Below are 16,799 nucleotides of genomic sequence, written 5' to 3'. Positions count from 1 at the left end.
ATGAACTGAGACGTGGCATTTTTATCGCATGTGTCGATTCCTTTCTGTTTTGAGCGTTTTCGAGCCCGAGGGTGGCGTCGCAGGGCGCCTTGCTTTTACACCATTACAGACAAAAGCCGTACTCACTTGGTAGAAAAATTTCAAACTTAAAGAGTCGCAATGGTTGTGACTTACGGGGTTTAACCAAAGTGATCCTTTAATTCTGTGTCGCAGTGAATTTTCTCTAATCGCATGTCATGAGTTTACTAACTTGGAGGATATCTTGGTATAATACTTCACACTTATTTCGACTAAGGCATTACACAATCCGTTTGGTTCTCGCGGTTGTAAGGTGCAGTTCTGCTTCATTATTTTTAAGTTCAAGTTTCTTTTCGTATTGATCAGGCGCTCACTCGAGCAAATGTATCTCTATTTCCGACTCAATTTCATTTATCACCGACGTAAGGAGAAAAACAATGTACAGTTTTCTTGTTCTGATAGCAGTTATAGTGAGCGATCGCAAACCAAAAAGGCGCACGCATTTGCAACTGATTTTGTTTAAGAAGATGGTGAGTTGACAAAAAATTTAGTATGGTCTACAGTATTTAATGTAAAAACCTTTTAACTGTACCTCTTTTCAAACATCGAGGGAGCAGGTACGACGCTTGGAGATTGATGAGCTGAATGGATCAGAGATTTCTTATTTTAAAGAAAGGAGGGGATAATTTTTGTTATTTTACTACGTTACGTAAGAAATTGGTATCCCATTTTGGTATTTGAAAAAAACAAAGAACTTATCCACTGCCATTACTTAATGGGATTGGAAGCTGCTGGCCAGTCTAGATACTTCTTTCTTTAATATACATAGTTTTGTAGGTGCATGCTAGGCATTTGAAAACTAATCGGAGGACAAATTAATTTGAAAGGGAAGTGAATTTTGGACAATAGAAAATCGGAGAAGAAGCGAACAGAAGAGTTAAGCGTTACAGATGTGGTTCTGTAGAAGTATATCGAAAATTTGATGGACTGATAAAATCAGGAATGAAAAAGTTTTCCGATGAATCTCTGGGAGAGGAAAACGGACATACGGTTGGCAAGAAGACGGTTCAGGAAACAGCACACATTTTAAGGCATGATGGAATATTTACCAAGGAGCTGCAGGAAGTAAAGTATGTAGGGAACAAACATTCGACGGTGTTTTCGGACAAGTGATGCTCTGAGATGAAGAGGAATCTTCGTGATGGGCTGCATCAAACCAGTCAGAAGACTGATGACAAAAGAAAGAGATTTTTGACTTGCCACCTTTCCTCCAGTCTCCCTCATGTTCCAAGGCCGAGCGGAATTCACGTACCTATGACAATGGCCCGATATGATCCACTTATAGTTCCACTTTCTTATTGTAGTATGAAACGCATTTTCCTTTCAGCTTTAATCTTTATATATATAACAGGCAGAAGATGGCGCTGCAGTCGGAACTCCTATATACGACAACAAGTGTCTGGCGCACCTGTTAGATTGGTTACTGCTACAGTGGCAGGTTATCAAGACCAACTACGGCTGAAGAGAATCGTCCAACATGACAGAAGTGTAACCCTTCGCAGATTCCTGCAGATTTCAGTGCTGGGCCATCAAGTGTCAGCGTGCGAACCATTCAACGAAACGTCATCGATATGGGATTTCGGAGCAGAAGGCCCACTCGTGTATGCTTGACGCCTGCACGACACAAAGCTTTACGCCTTGTCTCTGCCCGTCAACACACACGATGGACTGTTGATGATTGGAGACATATAGCCTCGTCGGACGCGTCTCGTTTCAAATTGTATGGAGCAAATGGATGCGTACGGGCATGAAAATCTCATGACTCCATGGACCCTGCATGTTAGCAAGGGATTGTTCGAGCTGGTGGCGTCCTAGATACGACTCTGACAGGTGACACGTACATAAGCATCCTGTCTGATCACCTGCATCCATTCATGTCCATTATGCATTCCGACGGAATTGAGCAATTCCAGCAGGACAATGCGTCACCACACACGTCCCGAATGGCTACAGAGTGGCTCCAGGATCAGTCTTCTGAGTTTAAACACTTCCACTGGCCACCAAACTCCACATACATGGAGCTTATCTGGGCTGTTTAGAAGAGGTCTCCACCCCCTCTTAATGTTACAGATTTATGGACAGCCCTGCAGGATTCATGGTGTCAGTTGCCTCCAGCATTACTTCCGACATTGTTCGAGTTCATGCTACATAGTATTGCGGCACTTCACCGTACTCGAGGGGGCCGTAAACGACATTAGGCAGATTTACCAGTTTCTTTGGATTTTCAATGTAGTTTCCCTGTCATTTGATTCCTTCTGCAGGTATATGTCAAAGATGCTCTGCACATCAACCCCAAAATGAAATCTCAACATATGGTCAAGAGTTCAGGCTCTGGAAGCACGTAGTATCGGCAACTCATGAGACCTGTGAAAGACTGTCTCAGAACGCCATGAGCATATAAAATGCCGTGCTTGAGTGCACAGTTTCATGTCGGGCAGACTGGCGTACTACTGAACAACGTTGAACACTAGAGATGTTACCGCATTCGATGTCCTAAGAAATCAGCGGTAGGGGAATACGCTCTAGAAAACGGACACCGTATTACATTCGAAGAAACATCAATTATTACGCGTAATAGTAGTTCCTGAGAGAGCGTAATTACAGAATCAATGGGGATAAAAATTTCTGACAGCACCCAATAATAACGGTCGCCAGCAGCTAAGCACTATTTGGACCCGGCCATCGGTAGCCAGAAGCGGGCGTAACGAAAACATTGCGTTAAAGTCCACCAACATCTCAGAAGGCAGCGAGGCTATATAAGATAGATAATGGCTGTATGGATGAATATGTTGGTATGGGCTCACGACAGCAAGGTCTTTAGCGCCCGCCTAAAAACAGTTTGAGATGAACGTCGGTAAAATACACTAACAGTGGATAAAAAATCACAGAAACTGGAAGTAACAAAATGTGGAAAGCTGTCTGTGTACCTACATGGAAGCAAGAAACGAAGTACCGTGTTAATATAAAGAACACCAACGAAACAGGAAGAAGATGGTAGAAGGAATTAAAACTATGTTGCAGATGGACATGGCAGGCTGACAGGAAAAATAAAAAAAAAGGATGAATCAGTCACTCTGCGACACACTAAAACCTCGAGCCTAAAACCATAGGCCAGAGTCCAGATACATCAAAAAATTTTAAAACTTTAGTCACACTCGTCTCATACGAGCTAAAATACAGGGCAGATCGCCACAGATATTTGCTTCTGCCGTTACATCACAGTAAGAAGCACCCTGTTGAAATTAGACTCACATAGATGTGCACGCGACGAGCATCATGCAACGAAGGACTCTCAAGCGTAGTAGAAATCCATGTGTAGGAGGGCAACGCCCAAAGCGAAAACGTGTGAGGGTCACTTCATCCCACCTGAGCAACTGGCAGGAGGAACGCTAAGGCCGATTGGTTGACTTCACCAACCGCAACTTATTGCCCGTTCCTGCCAGTCATTCCTATCCCACAACTGCGTGAACTTGCTACGTAGTGCAGAAACGACAGCCTGCAAGGGAATGGGACACTGTGACACATCCTGTCTTCTGCAAGCCTCCTTGGCTTCCCAGTATCCCCACATGCCCAGGCACCCAGCAGAATGATACCTGTTTTCATTGCCGTTGGAGCAAATGTAGTTGGTCGTGTATTAGACAGGCCTACTTCTCAGGTGTGTACAGGTTCTGCAACGATTGTAGGACACTAAGGAATCAGAGCAGATGAAAATCGTTTGCTCTGAATACGACTCATATGCTCCACTGCCTTCAGGATCGCGTGGAGCCCCGCTGAGAAAACGGTATACTCATCATAAAGGCGAATCCCGTTGATACTACATAAACTAATAAAACACAGAGATAGGAATGTAAAATCTGGCCAACTATCATTCTTAAAATTGTTTAAGTTTAAAATAAGACTCCGGTCGAGATAAGGTGGAAATCTACGCCGTCTTTGATGTAAAATATTAAGACCGGCCATACTCATCTCTAAAACGCAATCATTTGCGCGAATTCCATAGGGCCTCGTCGTTCGTTGCGGTTACGAAAAAGCATTTCCATTGGAGGCCGAGCAATTGTATGATATACAGGTTTGTATAATGTGGACAGCGATTTATATCCCTGGCGTACCGTAAGTAGCCGTCGCTTGATATGAAGTGATGGTTCACCAGCCTCTGCACACTGGCTTGGTATGGGGCTTGTTCTGCACGCTCCAGCCGCCAACCAAATTCCTTCATATTGCACCACGTCCAATATCTTTAAATAAGAGGGTATCGCAGACCCAGACGCCGTGCACCCATGATCTAGTCGAGAACGCGCCAAGGCTCTGTTAAACCAGAGCGGACAAGGCCTGTCTGCTCCCCGAGTACTGTGGCTAAGATATTTCAAAAAAGAGCCTTAAGGGACCGTTTCTTCAGGGCCTCAAACTACGGCAACTATGTAAGTTTACAGTCAAATATGACACCCAGAAACCACACCGGTTCTTTAAAATTAGGAGCACTGCCCCTCAATCTCCACTCAAGAAAGTCCAAAATGGAAAGTTAAAAAGAACACACACGGACTTCTCGGTTGATAAAAACGCTCTTCTGCGCCCTTTCATCCAAAGGTCTAAGAGTTTGTTGCAACTGACACGTTTTTGTTGCAAGGCTTGAAGAAGTGCAAAACTCCATAAGCAAAGAACATTGGACAGGAGTTTTCACTACTGTCATACTGCTACTAATAACTATGCAAAGACAGTAACACTTAAAACACTATAACCATACACACCTGCTCAAAGCTATCAGACAGGACATCACCGACTCGGTATCTAAAATGCTGTGGCGATAGAAAGGACTAAATAAAAATTGGAAGACATCCACGAAAACCCCTTTCTTGAAGCTGCTCGAGTAGTATCGTAGACCTTTTCGATGTCAATAGATATACCTAGAAGGTGATGCCGGTGCAGAAAAACCTGCTGTATAGCCGCCTGCAGGAGGGCAAGGTTGTTGTTGTTGTGGCCTTCAGTCCTGAGACTGGTTTGATGCAGCTCTCCATGCTACTCTATCCTGTGCAAGCTTCTTCATCTCCCAGTACCTACTGCAACCTACATCCTTCTGAATCTGTTTAGTGTATTCATCTCTTGGTCTCCCTCTACGATTTTTTCCCTCCACGGTGCCCTCCAATACTAAATTGGTGATCCCTTGATGCCTCAGAACATGTCCTACAAACCGGTCCCTTGTTCTAGGTAAGTTGTGCCACAAACTTCTCTTCTCCTCAATTCTATTCGATACCTCCTCATTAGTTATATGATTTACCCATCTAATCTTCAGCATTCTTCTGTAGCACCACATTTCGAAAGCTTCTATTCTCTTCTTGTCCAAGCTAGTTATCGTCCATGTTTCACTTCCATACATGGCTACGCTCCTGACACTTAAATCTATACTCGATGTTAACAAATTTCTCTTCTTCAGAAACGCTTTCCTTGCCATTGCCAGTCTACATTTTATATCCTCTCTACTTCGACCATCATCAATTATTTTGCTCCCCAAATAGCAAAACCCCTTTAATACTTCAAGTGTCTCATTCCCTAATCTAATTCCATCAGCATCACCGGACTTAATTCGACTACATTCCATTATCGTCGTTTTGATTTTGTTGATGTTCATCTTATACCCTCCTTTCATGACACTGTCCATTCCGTTCAACTGCTCTTCCAAGTCCTTTGCTGTCCCTGACAGAATTACAATGTTATCGGCGAACCTTAAAGTTTTTATTTCTTCTCCTTGAATTTAGTACCTACCCCGAATTTTTCTTTTGTTTTCTTCACTGCTTGCTCAAGATACAGATTGAATAACATCGGGGATAGGCTACAACCCTGTCTCACTCCCTTCCCAACCACTGCTTCCCCTTCGTGCCCTTCGACTCTTATAACTGCCATTTGGTTTCTGTATAAATTGTAAATAGCCTTTCGCTCCCTGTACTTTACCCCTGCCACATTCAGAATTTGAAAGAGAGTATTCCCTTCAACATTGTCAAAAGCTTTCTCTAAGTCTACAAATGCTAAAAACGTAGGTTTGCCTTTCCTTAATCTAGCTTCTAAGATAAGTCGTAGGGTCAGTATTGCTTCACGTGTTCCAACATTCCTACGGAATCCAAACTGATCTTCCCCGAGGTCAGCTTCTACCAGTTTTTCCATTCGTCTGTAGAGAATACGCGTTAGTTATCAAAGGGGAAATGCTACCTCCTGACCTCATACTAAAAGCGACTAAGGAGTTGCCTGGATTCTAATTTCAAGACAAAGTGGCAGTTTACCATCCACTCCCAGATCTTTCCAAAGCAGATGGTAAGGGCAACACTGCAATAACTACTCGGGCAAGTATGGACTTCCTCAGGCTTTAAAAGAGAGATTAAAATTGCCTCACGCATCGTTCCCAGAGTGGATCGTGCTCCTTTGGTTTGGAGCCGAGTGGAGGGTCTCAACCAGAGGCTTCGTCGACTCTGTGACGGTCTTGGCTGCAGATTTCTAGACTTGCGCTATTGGTCGCGGAATTGTAGGACGCCCCTAGATAGGTTAGGGGTGCACTACACAAAGGAAGCGGCTCCTCGAGTAGCAGAGTACTTGTGGCGTGCAGCTGGTTTTTTTTTAGGCTAGGCAGTACTGCGAGGTGTCCTGATGAACACTCACCAGTCGACGAGCAGGCAGGGAAATCAGGACGTGCTCAGTGTAAAGACGCTTCAGCTATCAAGATATTAGCAGTAAATTTTCAAAGTTTTCGGAATAAAGTTCCTGAATTTACTGCCCTCCAGGAAGCGTGTGGCGCGCAAATTATTCTCGGGACTGGGACCTGGCTGATCCCTGAGATAGGAAGTTCTGAAATATTTAGTGAGGGTTGGAACGTGTATCGGAAAGACAGAGTAGACACCGTAGGAGGTGGTGTCTTCATTGCAGTTGACAAAAATATTGTGACTACTGAGGTCGAAGTAGAGTGTGGTTGTGAAATTATCTGGACACGTTTAACAGGGCTAGGGGAAATAAAGTTAATTGTGGGGTGTTATCACCGGCCATCAGATTCCACTGTGACAGTTCTAGAATCATTCCAATGGAGTCTACAATCTGTATCGCAGAAGTACCCGGATCAAGCTATATTAGTCGGAGGCGACTTCAACCTACCTAGTATAGACTGGGATATCTATGGATTCATGACAGGTGGTACAGACAAGCCGTTGTATGCATTACTTTTGAACACATTTTCCGAAAAGTGTCTTGAGGAGCTAATGGAAATATTTTAGATCTCGTAGCCACGAACAGACCAGACCTCATCAACGGTGTCAGTGTTGATACAGGGATTAGTGATAATGATGTTTTCATTACGACTATGGTTACGAAAGTTAAAAAGTCGGTCAAGAAGGCTAGGGGAGTATTCTTACTAGAAAGAGCAGATAAGCAGTTGTTAGCATCTCACTTAGTAAATGAATCGACTTCATTTACTTCCGGTACGATGGACGTGGAAGAATTATGGGCAAATTTTAAACACATTGTAAATCACGCATTGGGCAAGTATGTGCCGAAAAAGTGGGTTACGGACGGAAAAGATCCACCGTGGTTTAACAGAGCAATTCGGAGAATGCTCAGGAAGCAAAGGCAGTTACACTCGCGGTACAAGAAAGATCGGGAGAATGAGGACAGGCAATAGTTAGTAGAGATTCGTGTTGCTGTAAAAAGAGCGATGCGCGAAGCATTCAACCACTACCATCGTCATACCTTAGCAAAAGATCTTGCTGAAAACCCAAGGAAATTCTGGTCTTACAAAAAATCGGTAAGCGGGTCGAAGACTTCCATCCAGTCACTCACTGATCAGTATGGCCTAGCAACGGAAGACAGCTAAACGAAAGTTGAAATTTTAAATTTAGCATTTGAGAAATCTTTCACGCAGGAGGAACGTATAAACATACCGCCGTTTGAGTCTCGTACAGATTCCCGTATGGAGGACGTAGTGATAGACGTCCTTGGGGTTGTGAAGCAGCTGAATGGGTTGAAAATAAATAAATCGCTAGGTCCTGATGGAATTCCAATTCGGTTTTATAGAGAGTACTCTACTGCATTGGCTCCTTACTTAGCTTGCATTTGTCGCGAATCTCTTGCCCAACATAAAGTCCCGAGCGACTGGAAAAATGCGCAAGTGACGCCTGTATATAAGAAGCGTAGAAGGACGGATCCTCAAAATTATAGACCAATATCCTTAACATCGGTTTGTTGCAGGATTCTCGAACATATTCTCAGTTCGAATATAATGAATTTCCTTGAACCAGAGAAGTTGCTGTCCATACAACAGAACGGCTTTAGAAAGCATGACGCATGCAAAACGCAACTCGCCCTTTTTTCACATGATATCTTGCGAACCGAGGACATGCAGCTTTACTGTATGATTAAATGATGATGGCGTCCTCTCGGGTAAAATATTCCGGAGGTAAAATAGTCTCCCATTCGGATCTCCGGACGGGGACTACCCAAGAGAACGTCGTTATCAGGAGAAAGAAAACTGGCGTTCTACGGATCAGAGTGTGGAATGTCAGATCCCTTACTCGGCCAGGTACGTTAGAAAATTTAAAAAGGGAAATGGATAGGTTAAAGTTAGACATAGTGGGAATTAGTGAAGTTCGGTGGCAGGAGGAACAAAACTTTTGGTCAGGTGATTACAGGGTTATAAATACAAAATCGAATAGAGGTAATGCAGGGGTAGGTTTTATAATGAATAAAAAAATAGGAGTGCGGGTTAGCTACTACAAACAGCATAGTGAACGCATTATTGTGGCCAAGATAGACACAAAGCCCATGCCTACTACAGTATTACAAGTTTATATGCCAACTAGCTCTGCAGATGATGAGGAAATTGATGAAATGTATGACGAGATAAAAGAAATTATTCAGGTAGTGAAGGGAGACGAAAATTTAATAGTCATGGGTGACTGGAATTCGTCAGTAGGAAAAGGGGGAGAAGGAAACATAGTAGGTGAACATGGATTGGGGGGAAGAAATGAAAGAGGAAGCCGCCTTGTAGAATTTTGCACAGAGCATAACTTAATCATAGCTAACACTTGGTTCAAGGATCATAAAAGAAGGTTGTATACCTGGAATAATCCTGGAGATACTAAAAGGTATCAGATAGATTATATAATGGTGAGACAGAGATTTAGGAACAAGGTTTTAAATTGTAAGACATTTCCAGGGGCAGATGTGGATTCTGACCACAATCTATTGGTTATGAACTGCAGATTGAAACTGAAGAAACCGAAAAAAGGTGGGAATTTAATGAGATGGGACCTGGATAAACTGAAAGAACCAGAGGTTGTAGAGAGTTTCAGGAAGAGCGTAAGGGAACAATTGACAGGAATGGGGGAAAGAAATACAGTAGAAGAAGAATGGGTAGCTCTAAGGGATGAAGTAGTGAGGGCAGCAGACGATCAAGTAGGTAAAAAGACGAGGGCTAATAGAAATCCTTGGGTAACAGAAGAAATATTGAATTTAATTGATGAAAGGAGAAAATAAAGAAATGAAGTGAATGAAGCAGGCAAAAAGGAATACAAACGTCTCAAAAATGAGATCGACAGGAAGTGCTAAATGGCTAAGCAGGGATGGCTAGAGGACAAATGTAAGGATGTAGAGGCTTGTCTCACTAGGGGTAAGATAGATACTGCCTACAGGAAAATTAAAGAGACCTTTGGAGAGAAGAGAACCACTTGTATGAATATCAAGAGCTCAGATGGCAACCCAGTTCTAAGCAAAAAAGAGAAGGCAGAAAGGTGGAAGGAGTATATAGGGGGTTTATACAAGGGCGATTTACTTGAGGACAATATTATGGAAATGGAAGAGGATGTAGATGAAGATGAAATGGAGGATATGATACTGCGTCAAGAGTTTGACAGAGCACTGAAAGACCTGAGTCCAAACAAGGACCCGGGGGTAGACAACATTCTATTAGAACTACTGGTGGCCTTGGGAGAGCCAGTCATGACAAAACTCTACCATCTGGTGAGCAAGATGTATGAGACAGGCGAAATACCCTCAGACTTCAAGAAGAATATAGTAATTCCAATCCCCAAGAAAGCAGGTGTTGACAGATGTGAAAATTACCAAACTATCAGTTTAATAAGTCACAGCTGCAAAATACTAACGCGAATTCTTTACAGACGAATGGAAAAACTGGTAGAAGCGGACTTCGGGGAAGATCAGTTTGGATTCCGTAGGAATGTTGGAACACGTGAAGCAATACTGACCCTACGACTTATCTTAGAAGCTAGATTAAGGAAAGGCAAACCTACGTTTTTAGCATTTGTAGACTTAGAGAAAGCTTTTGACAATGTTGAAGGGAATACTCTCTTTCAAATTCTGAATGTGGCAGGGGTAAAGTACAGGGAGCGAAAGGCTATTTACAATTTATACAGAAACCAAATGGCAGTTATAAGAGTCGAAGGGCACGAAGGGGAAGCAGTGGTTGGGAAGGGAGTGAGACAGGGTTGTAGCCTATCCCCGATGTTATTCAATCTGTATCTTGAGCAAGCAGTAAAGGAAACAAAATAAAAATTCGGAGTAGGTATTAAAATTCATGGAGAAGAAATAAAAACTTTGAGGTTCGCCGATGACATTGTAATTCTGTCAGAGACAGCAAAGGACTTGGAAGAACAGTTGAACGGAATGGACAGTGTCTTGAAAGGAGGATATAAGATGAACATCAACAAAAGCAAAACGAGGATAATGGAATGTAGTCAAATTAAATCGGGTGATGCTGAGGGGATTAGATTAGGAAATGAGACACTTAAAGTAGTAAAGGAGTTTTGCTATTTAGGGAGTAAAATAACTGATGATGGTCGAAGTAGAGAGGATATGAAATGTAGACTGGCAATGGCAAGGAAATCGTTTCTGAAGAAGAGAAATTTGTTAACACCGAGTATAGATTTAAGTGTCAGGAAGTCGTTTCTGAAAGTATTTGTATGGAGTGTAGCCATGTATGGAAGTGAAACATGGACGATAACTAGCATGGACAAGAAGAGAATAGAAGCTTTCGAAATGTGGTGCTACAGAAGAATGCTGAAAATAGGGTGGGTAGATCACGTAACTAATGAGGAGGTATTGAATAGGATTGAGGAGAAGAGAAGTTTGTGGCACAACTTGACTAGAAGAAGGGATCGGTTGGTAGGACATGTTTTGAGGCACCAAGGGATGACCAATTTAGTATTGGAGGGCAGCGTGGAGGGTAAAAATCGTAGAGGGAGACCAAGAGATGAATACACTAAGCAGATTCAGAAGGATGTAGGTTGCACTAGGTATTGGGAGATGAAGAAGCTTGCACAGGATAGAGTAACATGGAGAGCTGCATCAAACCAGTCTCAGGACTGAAGACCACAACAACAACAACAACATCTTGCGAACCATGGATGAAGGGTATCAGACGGATGCCGTATTCCTTGACTTCCGGAAAGCGTTTGACTCGGTGCCCCACTGCAGACTCCTAACTAAGGTACGAGCATATGGGTTTGGTTCCCAAATATGTGCGTGGCTCGAAGTCTTCTTATGTAATAGAACCCGCTACGTTGTTCTCGATGGTGGGTGTTCATCAGAGGTGAGGGTATCATCCGGAGTGCTCCAGGGAAGTGTGGTAGGTCCGCTGTTGTTTTCTATCTACATAAATGATCTTTTGGATAGGGTGGATGGCAATGTGCGGCTGTTTGCTGATGATGCTGTGGTGTACGGGAAGGTGTCGTCGTTGAGTGACTAGGAGGATACAAGATGACTTGGACAGGATTTGTGATTGGTGTAAAGAATGGCAGCTAACTCTAAAGATAGATAAATGAAAATTAATGCAGAAAAATATGAAAAAAAAATCCTGTAATGTTTGAATACTCCATTAGTAGTGTAGGGCTTGACACAGTCACGTCGATTAAATATTTGGGCGTAACATTGAAGAGCGATATGAAGTTGGACAAGCATGTAATGGCAGTTGTGGGGAAGGCGGATAGTCGTCTTCGGTTCATTGGTAGAATTTTGGGAAGATGTGGTTCATCTGTAAAGGAGACCGCTTATAAAACACTAATACGACCTATTCTTGAGTACTGCTCGAGCGTTTGGGATCCCTATCAGGTGGGTTTAGGGAGGACATAGAAGCAATTCAGAGGCGGGCTGCTAGATTTGTTACTGGTAGGTTTGATCATCACGCGAGTGTTACGGAAATGCTTCAGGAACTCGAGTGGGAGTCTCTAGAGGAAAGGAGGCGTTCTTTTCGTGAATCACTACTGAGGAAATTTAGAGAACCGGCATTTGAGGCTGACTGCAGTACAATTTTACTGCCGCCAACTTACATTTCGCGGAAAGACCACAAAGATAAGATAAGAGAGATTAGGGCTCGTACAGAGGCATATAGGCCGTCATTTTTCCCTCTTTCTGTTTGGGAGTTGAACAGGGAGAGAAGATGTTAGTTGTGGTACGAGGTACACTCCGCCACGCACCATACGGTGGATTGCGGAGTATGTATGTAGATGTAGATGTAGATGAGTCGGGAAAGTGACCTGAAACCCAAACGCCATTTAAAAATGCGAGGAGGATCTCTTTGTTTCGCCTTGTATGGTCCCGTGGCATACTTTAATAGATTCTGTCATGACCAGGGGATGTGTCACGAGACTCAGACAATGTAGTATCCAGCTCCCATATGGGAAATGGGCATATGGAACATTCATCAGTGAAGAACCTGAATTCCAAACTGCTCCTCTCAGCAACCGCTCGGTGGCGCTGGAAACCGGAGTCCTGACTGGCGGTTGCAGCAACCGTGGCAAAAATTCGCCGTCATAGCCTGGACAATGTCTCGCGGACTGTATTGGGAGTTATATTCCCCATTACAGCAGTCATGGAGCATCTTCCTTCTCTCCCAGAAATTCTCCTGTTGGTCTCCCAAACAAGAGAACTCTTCGTGGAAAGACTAACTGCATTCAGGAACTCTTACCACGACCTCTGCAGCGAACTCTGCAGTGACCTCTGCAGAGACATTTCGCCCGCGCCAGCCGAGAGGCTGCAAGATTCTCCGCTGTTGGCCGGCACTTGAACCTAAGCAAAACCAAACGCTTAGACCTGACTGCAGAGGGGAACTCGTTGCTCCACCAACGGACAGACTGCCTCTTCCATTGTCCCTTGGACTCTGGAACTGATGCTTCAGCAGCGTGGTGGATCATCTTGGTGTCCAGTCTGCTCTACTGAGCACACATCGACGCGGATTTCTTTAGGGTTTCACTCCATCAGGTAGGTGAAACCAGATCGGGAAGCGATCACTTCCGTTCAAGTAGCCCACCACTTCCCATTGAGCAGTGTGAGCAAGAGCATGACGGCAAAACGAGAGATCGATGGCAGACAACAATCCAGTTGCAGTGCAGAAGTACGTACTTTGTCCTGTATTTAGCAAACAGGCACATGATGATATGAGAAGCCTCTCAGCTGCTCTACCCATGGGGCAGACAGTTGTAGAGCCCCAAAGCACTTTGTCTCTTTGTGTACATTAAGATCACAACAGCCCGCATCTCGTGGTCGTGCGGTAGCATTCTCGCTTCCCACGCCCGGGTTCCCGGGTTCGATTCCCGGCGGGGTCAGGGATTTTCTCTGCCTCGTGATGGTTGGGTGTTGTGTGCTGTCCTTAGGTTAGTTAGGTTTAAGTATTTCTAAGTTCTAGGGGACTGATGACCATAGATGTTAAGTCCCGTAGTGCTCAGAGCATTTGAACCATTTGAACCAAGATCACCACACAGAATGAGGGGTTGGGGGAGCTGTGTAAGAAGGCAATTGAGAGCGTCTTCATTCAGAACACAATGTGGGTGTAGGCAAAGGGAACACATTGTCAACGGATAACGCACATGCAGTGAAATGGAAACTGCAAGTAAATTCGTTGTAAATGAGAGAGGTGAAGAACGGTAATCGATACCGACGATAACAACTACACCTCCTCGAGCTCTCTCTCCCCTCAGGTCGTCCTTTTTATGGAGTAAATAGCTACATAGCTGAGAGGTGTATGACTGATGGAAATTAGTCTCCTGGAGACAGAGACACAGTGGTCACTTTTATGTATTGGACGAAGCTCCTCCACATGTGTTCTGAAGCCTTCCAAGTTCCACTGAAGTATTGGAGCAGTCTGTCACAGGGGTAGCACCTTCATCCTGTGTCTCTGCTTGGATAGGGAGGCTGAAGTGGATGAAGGTACAGCTGTGGGGCGAGATGATTGTCCCATACAAACCCCATATTCCATCAGCTCTGGGAAAGAGTCAGATAAAGCATCAGGGAGAATCATGTGGACATGGCCCAACAGTTTACTACTTGATTTTACCTGCTTTCTCTTGAGAGTTTTTGCTGGAGCTGGAGTAGGATTCGTAATGGTTGTGTTGGGCTTCCGATCAGCCTCAGCCGTTGGAGGTGCCTGATGTTTTCCCATGTTGGCCACTGTACCTTTTTCTGACGCCCTAGTGGGGGGGGGGGGGGGGGGGGGAAGGGGCCACAGCTTTTGAAACACTTGCTGCATTTCAAGTGCAGTGACACTTGCAAGTGTTAATGCTGACACTCGCAACCTCCGTTTAGATAGAGACATCAACCTTGGGAATAAGTTTCTGAAGGATCGATGGAAATGTTGTATGAAATTGGGAAGGCTGCATGAGCTCGTGGATCTTTTTGGCCTCGCCATAGGGGATAGGCTTTGTTGTTTTCTTTTCCTGTACTTTGCATTCCTCTAGAAAGTTTCTACACTTTCAACTCCAATCAGGGTGGTTTCCAGAGCAGTTTATACATTTGGCAGGAGACGAACAAGTAACTCCTTCATGGTCTACCTTACCGCAGTTATCAAACGTCGCGTCCCCCTTAGACCCTAAGGATTGTATGCCTAAAATACACTAGAATATGAAACAGAGCATCCGGTTTGGCACATACGGCAGTACGTTTACGCAAAGGAAGCTCACGTTGACGTGCTCTTAGAGGTTTTTTTGTATTAACGGTGAGAATGAAGGAATTGGATTTCATCAGTTCTCCATAAACCTTTTTCATGATGTTCTGGCCATCAACAACTCCCTCCGAGCCGACTCACGCTTTATTTCTTCTTTAGGAACAGTAACTAGGTCCCTACATGACACAACATCTTTGCCGAAATTCAAGATTCTGTGTAGCTCTGTATCGATTGCACATTCTTGCAGGCACTTAGCTCTCTGTAGGGTAACAGCTTATTGGAAGCTGGATGTTTCAACCAACAGCACCCCATTTCACAACCACTTTACAGGTTTGAGCGTCCAGGCAGTTCCTTACAGGTCCTTCTGGATGTACAAAGGCGAGACTTTCTCGAAACTTCCAACTTCTCGTTTTAGAACTAAAAACTCATTCTCTTACCAGCCTGTGTTCTGTTGCTGCTTACTGCGTTGTTCGGATCTTCTCCTGGTCTGTAGAGCGGGCTACCCTAGCCCTCTTGTTAGGCTGGATGTTGTTACCTTCCAGCGGCCCACGCTATCCTCTGGGAGGAGGAAGGGAAAATTTCTAAGGCTCCAATTTGGTCCCAAAAGCAGCTAAGGAAATACAAGTCCCTCTAGATAGGACCCTGCGTGCCGGGGTAAGCCTTACACAACTGAGGTGCTAGAAGTTCAACTTTAACAGCTATGCATCTCATCAGCACGCAGTACACCTTGAGACTGAGGTTTTTTTTTATTGGCTTTCATTCCATACACGCGATCCGGGCAGTCAAACCAAGATGCCCGTTCCCTGTGACACACAACATTCCACCGTAGTGACGCACGCTGTTCGCTAAAGCATGACAGCTTACGGTGACAGAGGACTGGCGACGCGTACCAGTCCCTGGCCCCAAGCCTGTGCCCGGCAAACGAATGATGAGCCCCTGAGGACGGCTGCATAAGGACTGTACCAGAAATCGAAAGACCGCCACCAACTGACAATGGCCGAAGAGTATTTAACCGAAATCTGGCGGCTTTTAAACCACTTTCGTGGTTGGAAGCTCGAACGAATTTTGTCAGTACACGTAGCCATAAAACCATGTATCCGTATAATGATTAATTGAATAAAAAGGTGACTATTGAGTAACTGATATTAGGAGCAGTCGTAACTGGTAAAACAGTCGACCGGCTCATACACGGTTACGCACAGCGTGCTAGCTTCTCAGCTAAGGAGGTGAACCAAATCCTAATTGAATCCACGACTCGGATTAACGGCCGTGGAACTGTACACCGGCCAGCTAGTGTGGTTTGTAGGCAGTTTCCCGTGACCGGTTAGGTAAATGTTGGGCTGGTCTCCAAATTCCGCCTCAGAGATTACGACACACACGCTGTTAAAATACACGCAGAACGACGTTTACAAGATACATTGACGGGCGATGCACACGACTTTTCTCTGTGAGGTTCCCGTGACTACTGTGGGGTGGGGCTACGAAGTTTAATTATGAAATAAAACTTGCCAAATCCTTAGAAATCATTTCGCGTGCTGGACAGAATAAACACTAGGGAAATGAAAAAAGAACCCACCGCTCTGTTTGTGCGTTTTGTATCGCATATCTCCTTGGATATTACTAAAATTAGTTGCAAAAGTCCTGCTTTTTACCTAAAAGAATAAGGTAACAAAATTCTGACCTGCTGGAAAATATTATCCTATTCTTCATTCTGAAACCGTTTATTGGCACACGTATAACAAAAAAATTTGCATCAGCTTACGCCTATGACATTAAAAAATATTAAGAATGCGAGCAACTC

The sequence above is a fragment of the Schistocerca piceifrons genome, chromosome 7, assembly GCF_021461385.2.
Source record: "Schistocerca piceifrons isolate TAMUIC-IGC-003096 chromosome 7, iqSchPice1.1, whole genome shotgun sequence".
NCBI classification, from domain to species: domain Eukaryota; kingdom Metazoa; phylum Arthropoda; class Insecta; order Orthoptera; family Acrididae; genus Schistocerca; species Schistocerca piceifrons.
This window is presented reverse-complemented; position numbering follows the sequence as displayed.